We start from the raw sequence: 20,073 nt of genomic DNA, 5'->3' as shown, positions 1-20,073 counted from the left end.
TTCAATGGAGAAAACAAGAAGGTGACAACATTCTGGATCATCACAGCAATTGAATTTGTAACACATACCATGAATTGGTGAATGACAACTACATAAAGTTTTGACTTTTGTGTGGAAAGAAAAATAGGTTAAGCAACATCGTAACTCACTATTGTTTTGCAGAGAAAAACAGAGCTTCATGGTAGTTGTAGTTACTTGTAAACACTATTGCCAATTCTTGTGAAAAAATTAGTAACACATACCTATTTGAATTACTACAGTGAAATGAACACACACTTACGATATATGCACACATATGTGTGTAATGTGAATAGGTTAAGATACCACTTACAAGCACTATACCTTCAACTGCTCATGAACAGAGCTTGAAGTCAGTTTTCTTAGGCTAATGCAAGGGGTGATCCATGAAGAACAACATACAATCTGACAATAATTTTGGGCTAGGTATACTAAGCCTTTTTTAAATGTGCAAATGGTCTGATTCACAGAATCGGGTCATTTAAGCATTTTGAGATGTACAAATGCTATTTTGCAATTTGGTAATTGTTAGACCTGACAGCCTTAGGGTGGTCACCCCTAACTTTTTGCCTGCCTCCCTCCACTTTTTAGACACTGTTTTTGCCGGCTTTTAGACTCTGCGCACTTTACCACTGCTAACCAGTGCTAAAGTGCATATGCTCTCTCCCTTTAAACATGGTAACCTTGGATCACACCCAATTGGACTATTTAATTTACTTATAAGTCCCTAGTAAAGTGCACTGTATGTGCCTAGGGCATGTAGATTAAATGTTACTAGTTGGCCTGCAGCACTGGTTGTGCCACCCACTTAAGTAGCCCCTTAACCTTGTCTCAGGCCTGCCATTGCAAGGCCTGTGTGTGCAGTTTCACTGCCACTTCGACTTGGCATTTAAAAGTACTTGCCAAGCCTAAACCTCCCCTTTCTCTACACATAAGTCACCCCTAATGTGTGCCCTAGGTAACCCCTAGAGCAGGGTTCTGTGTGGGTAAAAGGCAGGACATGTACCTGTGTAGTTCACATGTCCTGGTAGTGTAAAACTCCTAAATTAGTTTTTACACTACTTTGAGGCCTGCTCCCTCCATAGGCTAACATTGGGGCTGCCCTCCTACAGTATTGAAGTGGTAGCTGCTGATCTGAAAGGAGTAGGAAGGTCATATTTAGTATGGCCAGAATGGTAATACAAAATCCTGCTGACTGGTGAAGTTGGATTTAATATTACTATTCTAGAAATGCCACTTTTAGATAGTGAGCATTTCTTTACACTTAAATCTTTCTGTGCCTTACAATCCACGTCTGGCTGGGTTTAGTTGACAGCTCCTTGTGCATTCACTCAGACACACCCCAAACACAGGGTACTCAGCCTCACTTGCATACATCTGCATTTTGAATGTGTCTTCCTGGGCTGGAAGGGTGGAGGGCCTGCCCTCACACAAAGGACTGCCACACCCCCTACTGGGACCCTGGCAAACAGAATTGAACTGAAAAGGGACCTGGTGCACTTCTAAGCCACTCTTTGAAGTCTCCCCCACTTCAAAGACACATTTGGGTATAAAACAGGGCCTCTGCCCTACCACCTCAGACACCTGCTGGAGAAGACCCCTGAACCAGAACCTGCACCCTGACAAGAATAACTGCCTGGCTGCCTAAAGGACTCACCTGACTGCTTTCTACAGAGGACTGCTGCCTTGCTGTTGCCCTGCTGCCTTGCTGAACTCTTGCCCTGCTGCAGAAGTGCTCTCCAAGGGCTTGGATAGAGCTCGCCTCCTGTCCTCTGAAGTCTCAGGACCAAAAAGACTTATTTCTTTCAACTGGACTCCATGGGCGGCGAACAATTTGATGCACAGATTGCTCCGTGGTGAAAAATTCACTGCACGCCGACCCAGGACGACGACGCTCAACTTCCTATATATCTCATTTTGCGGTTTCGGAACAGTGAAACACTAAAATTCATATTTAGGAAATCGCAAACTTGTGCTTTTGTACATCTGGCCCTATGTTCATTGTTAAATAGGGAAAAACAACCATGATGCTACTAATTTGGATAACACAAGATACTTTTGCAACTGAAGTTTAAATATATATGTTTTAATAGGTGTCTGAACAGCTAAGTTAAGGGCAATGACTCAATTTGTGATTAGTGTGACATACATAGATGTAACATCAGTCTGTACTCTACCAGGGATTCCTGTCTCACATTCAAGAGCAAGAATCTGTAAGACGTTCTCCTCGCAGAGAAAGAGTTGAAATGGGGGTCTAGGAGAACCACCACCAGTCCCCTGGCCTCCAGGTGATGTTTGGAGGCCACAGAACATCTTCTCCCTGCAGGACTTCTACCTCTTCCTAATTTCCTCCTGTGTGCACAGATTGTTAGCTATATTATTCATTTTGTTGACTATTCTATCCCACATTTTTCATTTCTAAGATATGGTAGTATGTTGTACTTGTGCTCCAAACAATGGTGGTTCTGTAATGACTGTCAATTCTCCCTCAGTAAAATGTGGGTTCCTCTTCCTGCTGCACTGATAACAAATATATACACTGGTGCCCCTTAAGTGATTTGAAAACAAATGAAAAAGTGAAAAAGTGAAAAAAAGTGCATTGGCTGCGGGATACAACTAGTGCAACAGAGTATACTTCATTGCCGTGGACAGTAGATGAACAGCCATAGATCTAACTATTGCAGTCAAAACACCATCAGTTTTGCCGGAGTACTTGAGACCAACCCTACGGCAGGTTGGAGGTAAAACTGTCAAGATCTAAATCAGGCCCTTGGAGTTTTGACCGAGCAAGAGACCTAGAAGAAAAACAGCTGGAAGTTAGAGGTCTGGGCAGATGTTCTGGTGTGCAGCCTTCACTCTCCAGGGAGGGCAGTGCTGTTGTCTCACAACAGCCAACATAGGCAACACCAGTAACAATACCAACCACACCCGCAACAGAAGAAGCAGACCCAACCTCTCCAATGGATTTATTTCCAGAGGCAGAGCTGAACAAAGTGCAGAGGCAAAGGAAACAGAGGTTGAGTAATTAGCACCACCAATGACCACTCAGAGGAAGGTCCAAGCATATCTGAATGACCCAAAAGATATCTACCTGGATCAAAACCCATTGGTCTATTGGTATGGGAAGATGCACCAGTGGCCAGAGCTCAGCAGACTGGCAATAAAGTATCTGGCTTGTCTAATAGCCAGCGTTTCTTCTGAGTGTGTGTTCAGTGCAGCTAGCACAGTTGTCATAGTCAGAAGGACCAGTCTCTGGCCTAAAAATGTAAGAGATTGACTATGATGAATGAAGCAACACTTCATACTCCAAGATTACGCTGTTCCTGAAACAGGAAGAGGATGAGGGTGATTTGCCAGACTCTTGTATTTTACCAACCAACCTCTGGCTGGAACCTCTGAGTTTAAGGACAAACTGTACAATTCTGACTGAGTAGGCCACAATAAAACTTTCACATTATCAATTAAATGCTTTGCAAAACAAATTGGATATAGAGAACACTTATATATTTGGTGTATGTCTTATGCAGTCCCACCATTTATTTACATGTATAGATTGGTTGGAATTGGACTAGTGGGCACAGAAGAAGCCTCCACATTGACTCAAAGGACATGGAGGCAACACTTCCCATTCCCATCCTTCCTTTTTTCATTCTCTGGCTGGCTACCCCAGTAAAGATCATTAATTTACAAGACCTCCATTGTTTGTTGCTTCCATGGGAAAAGAAGAGATACAATAGACAAACGTGTGTACCATGCTTAGAACAGGTAACTATTGCACCACCAATGATTGATATATTGAGTGAATGTGTTGTAGCTTGAAACTTGATTTCAGTTTGCAATGCATGGGGCCTTTTTGGTGATTTGCTGGAATGTGATGCGAATGGTCCTTTTACACTTCGCTAAAATTACTTACATGGTCCACTACTTGTTGTGCTTCTTTTTTTCTGGTTCTTCAAAGACCAGATCAGTCAGTTTAGTTAACAAAACTAAACAAAATGCTCAAATTCCTTTGGTCATCTTGTCTATCTTTGTCAATCTCATTTGAGTCAGGACTCAGATTCTTGACTCATCAAGAGATTACCTCAACAGGTACCGACTTTGGCCTGGAGGAGGGGGCTTCATGCCCTCCTCCCCTGATAAAATTTACCAGCAGATAGGGTCCCGGGCCAAAATTGGCCTGCAGAGGGAGCTGCATGCACCCTTCAACCTAAAAAATATTGCAGAGTCACGGAAGATGGGGTCCATGAGGCCCAAATCAGCATGGGGATATGCCCACTTCTCTCACTCTCTCTACAAATATCTAAAAGCCCTGGGTGATGAGGCGCTCAGGGCCAGAATTGGCCTTAGCACGAGCACTGTGTATCCCATTCCCCCTACAAATATCACCAGAACCCAGGGGATTGGCCCAGAAAGGGGGGACCACATGCCCTCCTTCCCATAAAAATTGCAATGGGCTCCAGGGGATGAGGTCCCTGGGACAGAAATAAGCCCAAGGAGGGGTGGTTACATGCCCTCCTCCCCAAACAAGCATGCCAGGCCCTGGGGAAGGAGACACGGGCCAAAATCAGCAAAGGGAGGAGAGGTGCATTCCTGCATCCCCCAAACAAGCATGCCAGGCCCCAGGTAATGTGGAACACAGGGTAAACTCAGCCTGGTGAGGGCACTGTGTGTCCCTCTCTCCCTAATACTTGGGCCAAAATCTGCCTGGGGAAGTGCACCATGTACACCCCTCCCCGCGTAAAATGCACCAGGTCCCAGGGGATGATGTCCCTGGGGTCAAAATCATCTCCATGGAGGCTGCATGTCCCTCTCAACCAATATAATGCATCATGCCCCAGACAATGGACTCCCCAGGGCCAACATTAGCCCAGGCAGGGGGATTGCATGCCTCTCCCCCCCTGAAAAGTGTGCTGAGTCACAGGAGATGGGGTCCCCTGCAGCTGAAATAGGCCCAGAGATGCATGAGCCCCTCTCCTCATAAAAACCAAGCCAGCCCCCAGGCTACCTGGGGAATGCGTCCTCTTTGGGACCCCTGGGGCCAAAATCAGCATGAGGAGGGGGCCATATATACCACCTGTCCTTTATTTAAGCAAGTAGCTGAGTGGGTGGGATACCCAGGGCCTAACATGGCTTGTGGAGGGGACCACATGGCCCCCCAACATTTAATAAAGTGGGGGTTGGGGTCTTTGGGTCCAAAATCAGCTTGGGAAAGGAGGCCCTGTTCTACTTTTCCCATAAAAAGCAAGCCAGGCCCCATGGAATGGTGTCCCCAGGGCCAAAGATGGCCCCTTTATATAACAAAGTGGACCTAGGGATGGAGACCTCAGGGTGACAGGTTGTGTGGGGGGGCCTCTTGGCCCCTGCTGTTCTAGCTGGCCCCCCACATCCTCTAAATAGCAGATCCCTGCTTGCGGGAGGAATGTTCTTATCTGTTTCCCTGCATGCATATTTGCGTGCAGGGAAATTGATGAAAACCTCCCTTGCTGTTTGACAGCTCTCACTTTCAGAAAGTGAAGTGTTTGCTGTGACTTGGTGGGAGCTGTCAAAGCTCCTGCCAAGTCAGAGCAAACAGCTTTGTCCAAGGGGTCGGCACCCCAGTACAAAGCAGGAACTGGTCCTGGGGGGTGGTGGTCCCCAGGGCCATCTATTTTGAGGGGGGCTGCCCCTCTCCAACATAAAATGACCAGAGGAAGGTGGTAGTTGATGGGGCTGCGGGGATCTGTGAAGCCAACCTGCAATATATTTCATTAAAGCCCACCGGTGAGGTGTCACTCTCCAGGGCTGTGTGGAGGCCTATGGCCCCCCCATTACATATGATCAAATCCCCAGAGAGGTGGCAGTCTCTGGTGCTGTGGGGGTCGATGAGCTCCCCGTATTTATTATGAATATAGCCCTGGGAAGATGGGGGTCTCCAGGACATCAAAGTGCTTTAGGAGGGGGGTCCGTGCACCCTCCTTCTTTATTTCAAAATACCCCAGGACCTGGCCCACCTGGGGCTTCATAAAACAAGGGCGAAGCTTGTGCTTGCTCTTTTTTATGTTCTTGCAAATTTACAGCAAAACGTTTTTAAAAAAGTGTTTTTCTTGCCATGAGGGGGTGGGTTCATATGGGACACCAGCACCAGAGCTAAGGGGTTAGGACTCTACCCTGGACACTTTAATTATGTTTTATCTTTTTTCTGGGACTGAGCTGAAGCTGAGTTCCAAGATAGCTACCAACACTTCCTGGATGAAGTGTTGGCAGCCAGTTAGAGCTGTGCATTTCCCTGCACAAGCGTGTTTTTATTCACAAAGTGGTTACAACCTCAGATATACAAATTTGGACTTTCTTTAATTTCTCCTAAACTACTGGACAGGTTTACACCAAATAACGAAAAGGGCCTTCTGCGGACCAAAAGCATCCTTTTTGCCAAATTTGGTATAATTCCGTCCAGATGTTCAGGCTGCAGACATGTCTAAAGATGTCTCGGGGAAATTAACATTGAAAATTTGTTGACCCGCCTTTTTCTCGGAGCACACTGGACAGATCATTAAAAACTGTGCAACAAGAATCACAAGCAGACTTTTTAAAAAACAATTCCTGAAGATTCGTCAAGCGGTGCCAGTTTTCCTCAGTCGTCCTCACCTGACAAGCCAGGAAGACTCTCCCATGGTTGGGTTGGGCTGAGTCTCTTGGGCGTGTGGGCTTGTGTAAGAAAACAGGGCAGATTGCAGAGGCTCCCTAAATTTTTGCTCCCATTTTTTACTTTTTCCTGGTCTTTTCCTGACTCTGATGGTTCCCTGGGTACTGCTAACCTGTCTCAGGGCCTGTGTTCTGTGTGAAATGAGTATGCAAATTAGGCTAATTATAATTGGCTATGTCAACCTACCTATACGCCCAAGTATATGGTAGAGCATGTAGGTTCAGGGACCCCTGCATAGGTAGTGCACTCAAAGGTGCACTGCTGAGCTACCCAGGGTCATTTTAAAGGCAGGACTGCCTTGCTGGCTGCTTTTAAAATAAAGTTACATACACATTTAACTTTGGAATTAAAAGTACTTCCAAAGTCTTATACTACCATTTTTACATAGAAGTCACCCCTAAGGTGTGCTCTATGTGCACCTAGGGCTGGGAGCCATGTAACTATAAGCATGGACCTTATAAATACAATTTTATAAGCCCTGGTGAGGTAAAATAGCCAAACTTGTTTTCCCTCACTCTAGTTAATGGCCTCCATAGGCTAAAATAGGGAGGCTTTATTTTAATTAACAAAGTCCCCTTAAGTGTCAGATACCTTGAGTTTGGTAGCAAATTAATTGTGATAATCAATCTCACAACTTACAGTTGTTGGATTTAATATAACTAGTTCAAGTAAAGAGTTATAAAACTCTACCTGAAAATTGCCAACTTCAGCTCTGTAGAGCCCTTCTCTGATTGGCCAGCCTCTGGAAGCCTGGCAAGACTGCCTTGATGAGGTGTGAAGTGGCCTGGGCTGAACACAAAGGATGTGCCTGGGGGAAGCGATTTGCCTCAGCAGATGGGGAAGCAGGAAGGGGGCAGTGTGGCCAAACTGGTCTTCAAAGGCAGGGAAGGACATTTGGAGCAGCCCAACATCTCCCTCAAGTCCTGCAATACCAGACAATTAGGTACCCTCTTGATTAGATTAGGAGAGGGCAGTAGAGGGGTATGTTTGGGATTTTTGGCCACACCAGTAGGTGGGCTCAGCCAGATTTAACCTCCACAAATCAATTGCAGCCATGTTGAAGTTTTGAGGAAAGTTTCTCTCTGGGATTGATTTTTGACACACTTCCCAGGAAGTGGTCATCAAAAGGGGAAGGAGCCTCCCTGGGATTGGATACCTAGGACCCCCCAACCCAGGAGCAAGGATAAATAACACAGAGCTGCACCCACACCTCAGATCTCTACAAGGAACAAGACAAAGAAGAAGGAGGACTGCCCTGCTGGACTCCAGACCTACACATGGACACTGCACTCTGAAGAACCACACCAGCTGCACACTTGGGCTTCACCACTAAAATAAATGTGCCTGTCTTCTACTGCTTCAAGAAGAGACTCTCTGTTCTTTACAGGTACAAAAGAGATGCCCAGAGTCCCTTACATCAAGTCCTGCAAGCAGAGCCCAGCTGACCAGCATCCAGTGGCCATTTGAGGATTCTGACCAGGTGCATTTTGGGAATTGTGGTCCCAACTCTCAAAGAGCAACTCAGAGGTTCTGGAACCTTGGATACAGTTGTGGACACTTCAAGGACTCAAAAAGGACCTCTGGAAGAAGATCCAGAAATTTGGATCTGGTTGGAGCAACTCCATAAGTTGAAGAGGTGCATTGTGGGTATTGTAGTCCCGGACCCCAAGAGGCAAACCAGAGCCTCTGAACCCTTAGCTGGTGATGTGGACCACTTTCGTGAATCAAGATACTCCATCTGAAAGTGAGTGTAACAGTGTTATCTCATGGGTGGCCTGAACTCTGGACTTTGTCACTGTCCAGTGTGGCCTTCTTTTTAACCCTTTGAGCGCTAGTTGCTTCTATGCGCTAGAAAACATTAATTCTTTAAATTTCATATCTCTGGTTCCCCTTATCTGATTTTAATCCATTTGGTGTTATTTTAAAGATAGAAATCTAATCTATTTTTATAAATTGGTGTTGGATTTTTATTGTCTTTTGTGTTTTACTTATTTACTGTTTTTTGATTTTTAAATGCTTTACACACTTGTCTCCTAAGTTAATGCTTGTCGCTCATTGTCAAGCTACCAAAGGTTGAGCTGGGTTTAATTTATTAAGACTTAACTGGACCTAAGTGGAGGTTAGTGGCCTATTGCTTAGTGCAGGTACTTACCTGCCCTTTCCAATAATCCACTTTCCAACATCTATCTATTTATCTATCTATCTATCTCGCTCTCTCTCTCTCTATATATATATATATATATATATATATATTTATAAAAACAACAAGTGGTTCAGACACACATCTCAGTGAAGGAGAGGTAACATATTCTGGATAAAAGGAAACCATTTTTTTAAACAAAATAAAGCTATGACATATGGATCAAAAATCACTAAGAGGCAGGGGTCGATGTCATGGATGTGGAAACACTCTGGAACAAATAAGTGGAGAAAGAAGAGAAGGGGTCCTGGAAATAAACAAGAGGCTACCCTCTACCTAATAGCAAGAAGAAATAATGGTATTATCCAGTAAGTTAATGGATGGCAATCTCATAATCAAGCTATCAAATTAAAATCCCATGGAACAAGAAATAAGTTTGCTTAAAAAAGGCCTGTCATTCTGCCCTGAAAAACATTTTGACTCAGTGGAAACAAGAATAGATCTGTACAACTGTGTCTGCAAACTTAAACTTACCAAATTTTTCTCCAGAGTAGATTTGAAAACACACCCTATGGAAAATACAACATGCCCGTTTCCAAACTGACAAATGAACAAAAATCAGCTTTGAAAGATGCTTATGATCTCATGCATAATCTACAGGGGGATGAACTCACAGAGTCACAAATACTAAAAGAATTGGACATCAACACAGAAGGCCATTGACACACTAGGCTCAAACCAAGATCAAAATTCTGTTCCAACCTGACCCCTGGCAAAAAGATTGATATTTTACATGAACTTGTCATGGTGCATTTAAAAAAGGTTGAAAATGTCAAAAACAGCAATCGAATAGAGAATTTGAGCATTGCAGAACACAAAGCACTTAGAGGTATGATGGAGAACCAGAAGAAGAAATATAGTTATCATGGAGAAAAGTGATCATCTAGAAGAGGCACTGCGTCAGTTGAATATCACCTTCAATTATCAAAATCTGACAAAGAATCTACTAAATGAGTTGTCATTAGATTTACAAGACAAACCTACAGGGTCAGATTCTCAGGGTCTGATAAATGATAATGAAGTTACATTTCTCAGAAATGAAAGTACCACTATCCCAAAAAATTATTTCCTACTGGAGGTGCATAAAACACTAAACAAACCCCCTGGATGACTAATCTTTTCACGATGTAAATTACTTTATGAGAAAATGTCCATCTATGTGGATCATTTCTTAGCACCTATGGTGGTCCCGTTGAAGTCACATATAAAAGACGCAAGTGACCTCTTGAGATCATTGAAGTCATAAGGTGGAAATAAGCAAATCTTTTAGTCACAATAGAAGTTGTATATTTTTATACATCTATCTCACATGAGTTGGGCTTGAGAGCTGTGAAGTGCTTTCTACAACAGAGGATGTAATGGATCCTATTTAGTTTGTATTGGGAATCAGGAGTTTGCTTAGACTTCTGGCTTGCAGGCCTGTGACCCGTCAACTGGTGACTTTTAACCTACTTATCCTGCTCTATTTTAGCACATTTATTTAATTAGTTCTTCCAAGATGGCTGCTATGTTTATAGTTAAGAAGATGTTTTGATTTCGCGTCATCAGTGCCACTCTGTGAAGGTGTCACTATCAGTATCAAAGACAAGTGATATGCGTAAGTATTCACATCATTTCCCTTTCCCACTTTTGTGTGAAAGTACCTTAATGTACTTTTTGAGGGAATTGTTTATATAATTGCCACCCCAAGCATGCCTTCTTATCTATTGTTTGGGAACATACCTGTGTCAGAGGACTTAAATGATCTGAATAAATACATCTCACACAGACAAGATTATGCAAGCGATTCCTACTTAATGCCATATATGCTATCTATGTTATTTGTTGCCTTGATTCAGACCCAACCTTTGTGTCCCCACGGAGTCTGATCTAGAAACCTCATTCCAAGGTAAAAAGGGTTGGGAGCTCTTTTCACGGACATGGTACTGGCAGATTTGGTTTAACACACCTAGATCTCCTTAGGTTAAGGATTACGTTCTCCATGTTAGAGTATTTGGGCTCATTTCACATCTCGTGTTATTAGAGGATTTTGGGAATCTTTGTATTCACGACTCGTTTTTACAATAATGCTTCTTGCATTGTTCATTATCCTAATCATTGCATCTCATGAATTTTATAATAGATTGTAGTCTTTTTAATAAAACCTATTGAAAAATTGACTGCATCTCCTTCATTTCTCATGTGTGAATGAGACTTGTTGCTCATGTGAGAAAAGGGTTATCTCCGTTTAACCACGACTCCCCTGAGATGTCGCACTGTAGAGTCCATGAGTAAAGGCTGCCAGAAATCACCTTTTGTTGTTTGGGTTTTTGGTGAGTTACTGCTTGTCAGCTGAGAGGGTTGGGCTGACAGTTACCACTTGTTGTACGATTGGCCTTGTCACCTGCAAACAAAAGTGCTGTCATCCCTAAAACAGCAGTCTTGCCTAGAGCAAGAGTCCTACTATGACAATCAATATTAGAGAACTGAAACACTCAGAAATGTTGTTAGAGATGATTGTACTATGTCTGAGAAACAACATACTCATCTTCAATCACCAAATATATGCCCAGGTCTGCGGAACAGAGATGGGAGTTTCCTTCCCTCCAAGCTATGCCAACCTGAACATGGGTTGGTGGGAGAAACATAACTTGGGGGGAAGGGAACAACAAATATATGGAAAAGACAGTGATCTGCCTTCAATGTATAGACGATCTGTTCCTGATTTGGAATAGCACAGACTTTAAATTCAATTATATTTTTGAAATACTGAACAACAATGAATTGAGCTTGCAGTTTACAGGTAATATAAGCATAAGCCAAATTGAATTCCTGGATATCACAGTCTATATCAAGGAAAACAGAATACAACCCACACTTCATCACAAAAAACTGTGACAAACAATGTCCTGCATGGCTCAAGTCTCCATTCCAGGTCACTCAAGAGAAGAATCCCATCTGTGGAATTCATTAGGGTGAAAAGGAACTGGTCCAGTGTTAGTGAGATGGAAGCAAAATTCAGGGAGACTGAACAGATATTTCTAAAGAGAGAATGCAGCTACAGGGACATAAAACAATGGGGATAGCGAGCTAGATCCTTGACATGTGCCCAGGTACTTATTCACAAACCAAACTGCAGGCTCAATGAACATCCTGAATAAATATTGGAATATAATTAAGAAAGACCCAGATATTGATAAGCAATTGGGAGTAAGACCAGATATTACAAATAGGAAAGCACCCATATTGAAAGATCATCTGGCCAATAGCCACTTTGAGCCCACCAGTTCTCCAACTGGCTACGAGAACAGTCTAAAAAATTTGTATGTTGCAATAAATGTAAGGCATGCCACGTAGGGATGAATGTCAGAGAATTTAGAGATTTCAAAGGCAAAACGGTTGACATTAAGTAGAGGATAACGTATGAGACTCCTTTTGTGTTGTATAATATTGAATGTCTTTGTGGACTAAGATATGTGGGGAGCACAATATGCACATTGAAGAAACAAATATTGGAACATGTTAGAGCAGTAGAAAATAAAGATAAGATCTATGTCATGACCAAACATCTCCAGATCCATATGGGAGCAGTCTGGTTGCATATGAGATACAATGGTAGAGCTGTCGTGAGTAAAAATGAAAGGAGTGAAAACATGTTGCTATGATTGAGATTTTTATATTCAAGATTTATCATATGGCTTAAAATGAAAGTACCACATGGATTGAATGGGGATGAAGAACTAGACAGTTACAGTCACCTACAAGAGGTGATATGTACCAATAATAACTTGGGCAGACAACAATGTGATGTGTAGATGCTTTGTAGCTGGTAACCATATGAAGTGTAATAAGAAGTTATGTATATGTAACATGTGGTCAATCTGAAGGGGTGTGGCTGGGTGTCTACATACAAGTACAGATAGGAAGCATCAATAAATATGGATTAATTAATGGATTACACATTTGGCTGTACATGGTATGGGTGCAGAGCCAAATACATACTGCATTATTATGAGAAGGAACAACAATGGTACACATTGAGAGAAGGTTGCACACATCTTATTTTTAGGATAAGGGTGTGGGCATACAAAGATAAGATACCCTTGAACATGGGATGAACAAGATGAGGAGTCTCTCTCAAATATGTCTCATCATGTAGTCACAAGTACTGCAGCCTGGTACACAGAGGTTATACTCTATAAACCTAAAACATTGATAATGGTGTGGAGGTTTGCGTTTGAGGCATATACAATTAGGATGGATACGGGTACTATAACCTGAATAACAACTGCACATACTGGTTACCCAATCAAGTAATACGGACCTATCTGGGTACTATGCCATTTCATTCATGCCTGCCATGAGAGCAGCAAGGACAGTGAACCCACAATGACCATTTCACAATGTCTAAAAAAGATATATGTTTGGATGAGACATGGGCATGTCTGGGTACAAGACCATTGAATATATGCCCGGCATAAGAGCAAACTGTTAGGCTTACCCGCTAGGACCCTGGCACAATGTATATGACACATGGTCATATGGGGCAATCATCACTCACACCGCTTCAGGTTACCAGAGGGAATTAATGTGGTATTGCCTCCACCATACACCAGCTACAATTCCCATAATGTCATGGTTTACTCAAAGCATGTAATGTACTTTCATTACATTGAATAATCTGCTTACAAACCTTGCTTGAGATATGTTTTGAGCCAGGACATTGATGAAATGCATGACATTGTTCAAATTCATTTAATTGTAGGGTAGTTGTCGAACAATGAGTGAAATAGGCTAACTTTAACAATGTGTTCGCGAGGAGTTGCTCACATAGACTCACTATATAACAGTCATACCACTCGAATGATGATAAGAAAGACAACAGATGTATGCACAAGCAGTTCTTCTATTCTTCCAATGCAGATGTGTAACTAAATACAATTGTATATTTTGTGTTTGTTTTAATTGTAATTATTTTTGACTACATGTCTTAGGTTGCCCCCTAAAGGCCTCATATGTAAACAGTATATAAAGTTAACATAAAAGATGCACTCACTTACCGTGATCAAGGCTCTTTATTCAAAATGTGCCACTGGTGGTCTGGGATAATTGTGTCAGCATCAAGTGTCATTACAAAATTTCCTGTAGTGCAGTGTTGTTACTTTGGTGGAGTTATTTGTACAGGGATATATATATATATATATATATACCCATAAGTCAATAAGTGTCTCAAGGTGCTAAGGGGAGAGCAGTTGGTTATATATATATATATATATATATATCAAAAGAAGGGGATTTCTCTTTCACTTTGTCAAGAGAAAAGAACCGCACTCCGTCGTTGTGCAATTAATAATTAAACTTTTATTCCATTCGTGGGATTACAAACAAACAAGACAGGAATCCCCTGACGCGTTTCGGAACAAGTGAAATCCCCTTCTTTTGAAATACGGGCGTCCTGCCTTCAATCAGCACCACCGGTGAAATAAGTGCGCCACAACACGCTTGTCAGGACAATTCTCCTCTTTTTATATATATATATATATATATATATATATATATATATATATATATATATATATATATATATATATATATATATTACCAATTTACAGTGATTAGCTGTGCTCTAGAAGAACCTGATTGATTGATTGAAATAAATATATACACACACATATATGCACATACGTACACACACATACTAACACAATACAACGTAATGTAACTTACCGCAGTGCTTGAAATGGAAAAATAGAAGTACCTGCTTGTTTCTGAGAAGGGCCGGTACTCTCCAATTAAAAGTAATACGTTTTTCCCAAGCAGTGCAGGTACTTTCCCTCTCAAAATAAAAAAGTCCCGGTACTCAGTACCGGACAGTACCGACCCATTTAAAGTACATAATGTAAAGATAATGCGTGCAGACAACGTTCATGTATACATCGTTATTTAGAGACCCCCGTCAACTGCTTCCCCTTTGAGGAGAATGCCCTGTTCCCACAATCCACCTCTCGTTAATACGGATTTGCCTGCACACAGCTCAGCCACTGACAATCTTTGCAGCCCCCACGGAACACTAATGCTGTCTGAGCGTAAGCGCAGTGATTGTGAGTTGACATATCCTCAATCCAGGCAGATGCTGTACAGATTGAATGACGTGAAGCGGAATCCTATATAAATACGCCCTTTGAATGATTTATTGTATAAACATGCATATGACATAACGTTAAATAAAATAAATATTATTTATATGTAGCATAAGCATACACACGACATAACGTTCAATAAAATTAATATTGCTTATTGTGGCAAAATGAGCACACGATACACATTCAATGGAATGATTCAACACATCTCCAGTATTTAATTCCAGGGCATTTTTGGAAGCACATAGGCATTTCTTCTGCGAGGTTTGTGACAAGTTATGAATGTATTATAAGGTGCTCGTCGTTCTTTCACCGAGCCGGTTGAGCTGTAGTTTACAGGACTGTACTTTGCAGTTTAATAGTCTTAGATATATCTGCAATAAAGGGGTACTCATACAAACCCCACATCCCGTTTCCCGTCTTTCCTGGCCACAATGCCTCAAAACACGTGGACAGCAATCTGTGGGTGACTCAGTTTTACCAAAGACGTAGCTTGTTTTTAGTGGATGTAAGCTCCTTCGATTACATTAAATACTCCGGCCAATATTTATAGTTTTTGACGCAAAACTGCGCCAACGCAATTTTGCGTCAAAACTTTTACAGACAGCTAACGCCATTTCTTTGCGCTGCTAGGGCATCAAATTTATACTTTGATGCACGGTGGTGCAAACCACTGATGAGAGAATTTTTTTTTAACTCAAACCAATGAGTCACGTCGTAAAGAAAAATGACGTTAACGCGGCGAAAATAACTGTGAGCCGGTTTAGGATGTCGCAAACCGGATACGTGCCATTTTTAGACACAATAGCGTCAAAAAGGGGCGCAAACACAGCAAAATGTGCTAAGGAGAGCCACAATGGATCCCAGATGCTTGCACAGACCCCAGGAGGATGACAACAGACCAGGAACCAGCCAGGAGGACCCACAGAAGACCCAGGACAGGGAGAAGAAGAAAAGAAAGTGTCGCTTCAGTGCAGAGGAGCAGGAAATTCTGGTGAAAGATGTGACGGAACAACAGCACCAACTTTTTGTCACCTCAAAGTTGCCAATCAGTAGGAGAGAGGCAATATGGCAACAAATTGTTGACAAGATAAACAGTACGGCAGAAGTACAGAAAACAGTCATTGAGTGCAAGAAACGCTGGCATGAGTGCAAGCTCAGGACCAAGGAAAAGATGGCCAGGAACAGGAAGGCAGTACTGCAGACGGGAGGTGGGAGTCCAGCACCGCAGGGGGCCCGGGACCACATGGAGGAGATGGTGGCAGCCGTTATCCCTGAGGAGATCGTCACAGGGATTCAAGGGCAGGACAGCGCAGACTACCAGGAGACAACACAGATACAGGGTAAGTAGCATGGGGAATTAAAATGCAGAAATGTTAACTGCAAGCGGGGAGACATACCTACTACACAATGCATGTAAGTCATGATATTCAGAGAGTGGCATGGGTAAAGTGGCACGGGGGCATGGCCCATTCAGAGGAAACCTGGGGCACAGTACTACACCACACCAACCACCTTTGCATGCGGGTATGCTGCCATGCCAAGGATGTTGGAAAGGTAAAGCCAGGCAAGGAGGGTAGGGTACAACGTTAAACTGGCGTGCTGTCACACGTCAGCTGGTATTCTCCCTACATGAACTAGGGCTCAATTAATTGTCTCAGGCCATATCTGCAAGTGGAATTTATCATTGACAACAGTTGCGACTACCACCTCTGCTGTGTGTGCAGGTCAAGTAGCTAATGGCAGTAACGTCCCCATGGATCAAACACACCCAAATTAACGGATTCAGGAAGACAACGTTTTCAATCCCCTGAAATCAATACAAATGTTCCAATCCTGTCAAATGTGATTGTCCGTAGTTACTACAAACATCAGCCATTGTCGTAAACATTATGAGGTACACAGCACTAGTGTCATTCCCATGCTCCATATGCCATGGTCCACCCTGTGCCTGGGTCACAATAGCTCCAGTGACACCATGCAACATCCCAAATGTCATACTCCTCAAACAACAGCATTGAGGGGGAGGATATCTGTAACTGGCTAGTGAAATACACCCGCACAGTCAGAGGAGGAAATGGAACACTGCAAGGACCATCAGTGCAATCCACTGTAGCACACATTTCCCAACATCAGCAGTACACACTGCCAATGCTGACACCCGTATCGTGCCATGCCAATCCAATACATAGTATATGCTAGGTCTCAGCAACATATAGGTAGATGTGAAATATCAGAGACTGGGTCAGTTCCTGAATGTTAAGTGTGGTACAAATACCATCAGAACACCCACAGCCAGTGAAAGGCCTCACCATGAGAATGGAAGTAGATGGAGGGTTGAGTAGGACAAGAAGGTGGCACTTCACAATTTGGCCAGAACAAACACTTAGAGGATGTGATGCTGACAAGTCCCCAAAGTGACCACAAAACGGGGCATATTTATACTCTGTCTGCGCTGAATGTGTGTCAAAACTTTTGACGCACAATCAGTGCAAACCGTGAACCATATTTAAACTTTGACGCCCTAGCCCGCGAACACCAAAATTCCACCGTGTGTGTCATTTTCTGGATGCAGGAAACCGCCTTGTGTTAATGACATGCAAGGTAGGCGTTCCCGTCCAAAAAATGAATTAAACTCCGTGCACCTTATTTATGCTACCACTCAAAAATGACGCATGGCCGGGAGGCGGAGTCAGAAAATGATGCACAGCTTGATTTGTGTAAAAAAATAACGCCTGGGTCAGGGCAGGCATTAAAATGGGGCAAACACACCTGTACGTAATTAAAACACACAGAAGCAACAGCAGAGCTCCAAAAGGAAGACATGAAGGTGCTTTTCATCCAGCATGCACGCAGAGGCAGAGCACAGGAGCAACAACAGCAGCTTCCAAAACACTAGCAGAGACCCCAAAGGCAACGCAGAAGGCAGGAGAGGATATTCCGCAGCAGGACAACCCTTCTGGGACTCCGCCAACAAGACATCACTCAGAGGTACAGGCTTAACTGGCAAGCCATTCAGCAGCTGCTGCGCAACATTGAGCCACAGTTGGCACCCAGCTTGCAGACACCCCACACCATTCCACCAGAAACAAAGCTGCTAGCTGTACTCCACATGTTGGCAAGTGGCTCCTTTCAAACCACTGGCACTCTAGTGGGTGGGATCTCACAGCCATCATTCTCCGTCTTCCTACCCAAAGTACTGGCTCACACCCCGCCACATCAGCTTCCCCAACACACAGCAGAAGCAGCAGGAGACAAACAGGGGTTTTACCAAATTAATGGCTTCCCACACGTCCTTGGTGCCATTGATTGCACACATGTCTGCATTGTGCCACCTGCTGCAACCGAACATCTATACCGCAACAGGAAGCACACACTCCATCAATGTGCAGACCATTGTCGATCACCGGGGTTTGATCACCAACATTATGGCAAAGTATCCTGGGAGTGTACATGATTCATTCATCATCTGTCACTGCACCATCAATCAACACTTCCAGGATGGACAATATGGAAATGGACTACTTGTTGGTAAGTACAGAAACCCAGTTATATACACACTGCACAGCAACCCTCTAGGACACACAACACATACACCACAACATCGACACGTGGACAGGAACTCCCTTAGGTTGTGACACCACTAGGCATGTTTGATATCCTCACTAAATGGGATACACACCTAGGGACAAATGACAGTTCCAAATAACAACAGATGCCACTCCAGAGCCACACGTACTGTGTAAGGGGTGTGTAATGTTTTTTGCTGCAGGTCAAACACCATGACACACATAGCATGATGATGACTCCAATGAAGGTCACATGCAATCATTGAGGCTGTCCCAATATCTCACATCACTCCTGCTCTCACATTGCCCACTACCAATAAGCAAATAGACTGTGCTAGAACACATCTTGATGGGACAATATTGAAAGTGCACATTCCTACACATACGCATTGCGACAAATTAACACACACACAACAAATGTACTGGCATACGGACCTTCTGAAACTATAAATGACAACCTCACAACCAAGTTAGCCATCTGAACTAGAAAATGTTCAGTAGTATAGGTACACGTTACAACCTGAGTCGACTTGGCAAGGGCACAGAATTAGGTCTGCAGTGAACTTGTCACACATGTGAAATTAGTGCATAGTCAATTGTTAACACGTCAGTGCTCACAACGTACGGACATGTGTTGCACACTGTCACCTTGCAAAATCTAAGGGTCTCACTGATGGTTAAATAATTCTATTGCATATGGTGAAATTAGATGAGATGTCCAGAATATATAGATGCAACCGTGTTACCACCACTGTCTAATTGATTCTGTGTATGGAAGTATGATGTCACCCCAGTTAAGACATAGGGACACCTATTTCACATGACACAATGCAAGGGAGACACACTGTACTGCAACTCTACAAAAATACTGCTGACATCCGGTCAACAGCCAAACACCTGTTCAGATAAGGAAACAACCCAATGCTGATGGTACATCCTAGAAGCCTAGGATTCCACACAATAGCACTAACACCTATGAGTCACAGACAACACAAGAGAACAACTTCCATGCAAAGTGATATTTATGGTGCAAGGTACATCAGCATGTTTTCACTCAATTTCTCTTTTAGCTGATCAGGGGTATGGGATCCAGCCATGGATCATGACCCCATTTGCAAACCCAAGCACTGGAGCAGAGCATGCCTATAATGAGGCACATAGGAGGACACGCACCATAGTCGAGAGGACCTTTGGCATCCTGAAGTCAAGATTCAGGTGCCTCGACATCACCGGAGGCAGCCTCCTATACTCACCTGAAATGGTGTGCAAAATAATTTTGACCTGTTCCATCCTGCACAACATAGGTGTAATTTCCCCTATATGAACCCGACCCACAAATGCCTGAAGAGGAGGAAGAGGAGGATGCTGTCCATCAACATGAGGGGGACCATCCAAACACAGTTGCAAGATTGCGTCAGAGACAACATATTGTCCAATATTTCTTTTAACTCTACTCATCCATCACCACTGTCTTACCATATGTAA

The sequence above is a fragment of the Pleurodeles waltl genome, chromosome 2_2 (genome assembly GCF_031143425.1).
Source record: "Pleurodeles waltl isolate 20211129_DDA chromosome 2_2, aPleWal1.hap1.20221129, whole genome shotgun sequence".
Classification (NCBI taxonomy): domain Eukaryota; kingdom Metazoa; phylum Chordata; class Amphibia; order Caudata; family Salamandridae; genus Pleurodeles; species Pleurodeles waltl.
This window is presented reverse-complemented; position numbering follows the sequence as displayed.